Genomic DNA, 4047 nt, shown 5'->3' on the forward strand with positions numbered 1-4047 from the left:
TCCCAGTCAGAAAATCAGGTGAAAGCAGGACCTTATTTAACGGGCCATATATTTAAGAGCTAAGGTTTGCTCCCCACCACTTGAGACCAGGTAGGACGGGAGGTAGAACACTCATCTCAGTTGCAAGAAGGAAGATAAGGTGCAGGAGAATTCGTCACTGGGGGGATAGTGGAGTTTGCTGATGGTTGGCAGCACTAAGTGAGGCTGCATCTGTCTAACCTTCACTAAAGCAGGTAGTTTTAGTTGCCTTAATCCCTTGTTTATCCCCCTGGCAGGTTTATCCCACAGGTCCAACTAAGTGGCCTGTGGGACCGAACACACAGGTTGTTGCCACTTTCTCCACTGCAAACAGGGAAAGTAACTCTTCCCACAGCACACCCAACCCAGACAGCTCAACACCAGCCCCAGGGTGAGGTTGGGGCTCACAGGTGGATCCTCAGGGGACAGCTATAACATGTGTGGGACAAAGAAACCAGGATCAAGATCTGACTTGCTGGGATCTGTAACGTCCCACAGTAATGAAGTCTGTTCCCAGGGATGCACAGGACATGTGCAGAGAGCTTACTGCGGAAGGACCTCCCATCCACACTTGCAGGACTGATACTCGACAACATATCCCAGTTTGTGACTTTTGTCAACTTGACTTCCAGTAGGAAGGAAACCACTTTAAAAGCATCACTGGTATGTTTATGTGCATAACACAAGACCGCAGGTATAGACACAATGAAAATTCACATTCAAATAGGTCCCACCCAGCACAGTAAATCAGGGATGTAGGCACACCCTTAGAGCCTGATCTGTTGCTGCTCTGTCCACAGGGGAAACGGAGGGGTCTGAATACAGCCCTTGGCCTGTGGACATGGGCAGCTCCTGCTTTGGAGCCATGTCACATTAAGAAGAGACCCCAAAACTCCTATGGAGCTCTGTGGCTGCAGACAGAGTGCTCAGTGACCCAGCCGTTACGGTGAGAAGGAAAACATGCTGGGTAACGCCACGGGAGGCAGAAGTGGCTGCTGAAGCAAAAACCTACTTCGTATCAAACAAGGCAATGCAGATTTTACTGACGAATCAGAAAACGATCCTATTCACTTAATCACAGACAGACATTTGTTGCAACTCCAGAAAAATGTCAAGACCAAACTGTAAATAGAAAAAATCCCAGCTCTCGAGCCTTGGTGTTCCCTTGAAGCGTGACACAGATAAAATAATCTGTCCTCTGGGCAGTGAGCAAAGATGTTGCTTGCATCAGCTCCCTAATGTTGACCAAGGTGAAACATCACGTCCCACCTGATATATCAGCTTTTGTTCTACTCTGCAGCATCCCCGTAACAGCAAAGGAGACCTAGGAGAAAGCATGCACCGGAGAACACAGCTAGCAAACATGCTAAGGAACCGTGTGGAAGTGGTCCACACCACATCTTGGAAGGGCGGGCTGAATCCAGATCGCCCTCTCCACCACCTCTCGCTTGGCTCAAGCTGTGCATTACACTGTGAACGGTCCCTCCGGCTTTGCAGCCGGGCCAGTGACAACCATTACCTTTATAACGAGCAAAGGTAATCAGATATTCCCAGCTGGAATACAGCGAGCTTATCCATAACGCAGAGGAGCACTTGCAGAAAATACAATACACATGCAGGCAGGTAATGCAGACTTAATGCAGCTGGGAGAAACACTTTCCATACTGCCAAGAGGTTCCTTAAAACTTCACAGTTTACAAGAGAGATGGTTTAATAATTATTTCAATGAGCTGAACATTGTTCGGTAGGGATGATTATTACACATAGCTACAGACTATTCAATCTTCTATTTCACTGGAAAATTCTGAAAATTTTAATTATTGTATTCTGGAATTAAAATGTGAAACAAGTTTCAGTGTGTGACATTTAATAGCGTGACTTTGAGAAAGCACTGCAATGTTTTCCTGTCCTGCCAGCCCACTCCAAAGCCAATCTTCTATTGTTCCTTCATTTGGTTTATTAGCTTTTTAATATAAAGCTTGTTAAGTAGGAGAGAGGATTCAGAGGGGAAAATATCTAGCAGTAGTCACGACTCTGGAATTGTGATGTCCTTTACCACAGGTCAGAAGAGTTTCATTTCAGATTTCAGATCTGTGGATTTATTCCGATAAGGAGAAGTTTGAAATCTACTGGTTTATCAGTCTTGGCACTACTTGAAAGAACTGCACTTGAAAGATGAATATGCTGTGAAATACCCTTTAACTAATCATTTTTGGGAAGTAATAGTGCAGGAGAGAAAAATGTCTCTGTGAATGAGGACTGGGAGAAAACAACAGCTTAATGGAAAATGTGCAGATGTTTCAGGCAGGTCATCAGATCCTGACAAAAATGGAGCTTCCAAAGCTCACAGATCAACACATTGAAAACACACATGGATAAAACATTTCTCTGGACTTGTTATGTTCGTATCTTTTTTAAAAAGTACAACAAACCAACAGTTTGCTGTGGTTTGAGGCACCAGTTGCGGATACCTGATTTTGAAGCTATCTGCTGAAGAAGTCAGGGCTGAACTAAAGAAAAAATAAGAAAACAAAGGAAAACAGAAGAGGCAAAAGCACACACGGTCCCAAAGGAAATGCTACAGCTCAGCCTGTGGACTTTCTGGACATCGTTACTGCCAAGTTACGCAAACCGCTGCAGCTCCAACAGGTTGGCTTTGAAGATGCCTCCAGATTGATGCCTCAATCTCTTTGGCTCAGTCCTGCAGGAGAGAGTACCACATCCTCTAGGAGAAAGTACCAAATTCAGCCTTTTCTGTGGAAATATTGGAAGGGAAGATACCCATGTAAGAGGACAAGACTAATCTGTGCTTTAGGACTAGTAGTTGGCCTCTGCTGAAAGACAACTAGGAGATGACTTTCCTTCCTCTATTTTCCCTAAGTAAATGCAATACTGCCAAGGACAAGTCAGTGACATTGCTGGAAAAGAAACAGCATGTCTCCTACTAAGAGAAGAAAAAAGACCCAAGCAGCTTCCTCTCTCTAGCCCCCTGCACACACAATCTTGGCTTCACCACTAACAAACTTGACAGCAGCTTGAACCACAACTAAAGTTTTCTGACATCCAAATAACTCAAAGCCTGACAGTGACAACCTTCTCCTCTTCTAGTCAGGACAACTTAAAAGGTGAACTGGCTTGTGGACACGGTTCTGCTGATACTCAACAGCCTCATATGCAGCCCAGTTTAACTCCATGTGGGCTAGTACCTTGACCAAAGGACAGGAGCTTGTGCTGCCAGTCAGTGCCTCCAAAGCAGCAAATCTCCTGTCTTTATACGCTGGTTGTGCTCTACTTGGAACCGTATTTAGGACAGCATAAGACATCTCTTCTTTTTACCTAGAAAAAACACTGAATGAATCATGTGGATCCCTGCAGTCCCTTAAGGACATGGGCAACAACTTCATGGCTATCCTGCCAGATGCTTGAACAGACTGAATAAAACCTGTCACCCCGTGCTGCACAGCGGCTAAGAGCAACAAATGGGATGCTCGAGAAACAACGGCAGAATCCAGCCCTACTTCTCAAAGCATCTGACGAGAAAACGCTGCAGTATGTACACGAGAATGCTCAACTTCAACACCTCATTAAAAAAAAGGGAAAAGATCTCTTATTTCAGCTTGTTTTCTCTATTTTTTTTTTCTTCTTTTCAAAGGAAATTTAGTGCTAGGAAAAGACCTCAAGGTCCCAGCCATTGGGAGAGAGTTGACACATTCAATTCTCCATGACACATTCAATTCACAAGCCCCTGCTCAGGCTGCCAAAGGCACCAATTAGCACCAGCGGTGGAGATTTTATTTATTTAATTTCCACAGAAAGCTCTTTAGCAAGACGCCAACAGGGGCAAACAGCCTTGTGTCTGGCTAGAAACAGTGTTACTTGAGTCACTGTCAAAGATGGCAGCAACGGATTACATCAGGATCACGCAGCCACTAAAGCAACACAGCTCACCACAGCAACCACGCAGAAGTTAGGGATGGGCAAGAAAGAGCCAATGGTGAGGACTCTCCCACCACTGCATCCATGAATTCC

The 4047-nt window shown here is 45.0% G+C and overlaps 1 protein-coding gene across 1 annotated transcript in view; it reads right to left on the reverse strand.

The window, feature by feature from the left end:
- The window catches only part of CELF2 (CUGBP, Elav-like family member 2), a gene marked incomplete at its 3' end in the record, with an annotated part of 120524 nt that overhangs the window by 89329 nt on the left and 27148 nt on the right, over positions 1-4047 (reverse strand). The window lies entirely within an intron of this gene.

The sequence above is a fragment of the Eurypyga helias genome, unplaced genomic scaffold (genome assembly GCF_000690775.1).
Source record: "Eurypyga helias isolate BGI_N326 unplaced genomic scaffold, ASM69077v1 scaffold8970, whole genome shotgun sequence".
In the NCBI taxonomy this organism is placed as follows: domain Eukaryota; kingdom Metazoa; phylum Chordata; class Aves; order Eurypygiformes; family Eurypygidae; genus Eurypyga; species Eurypyga helias.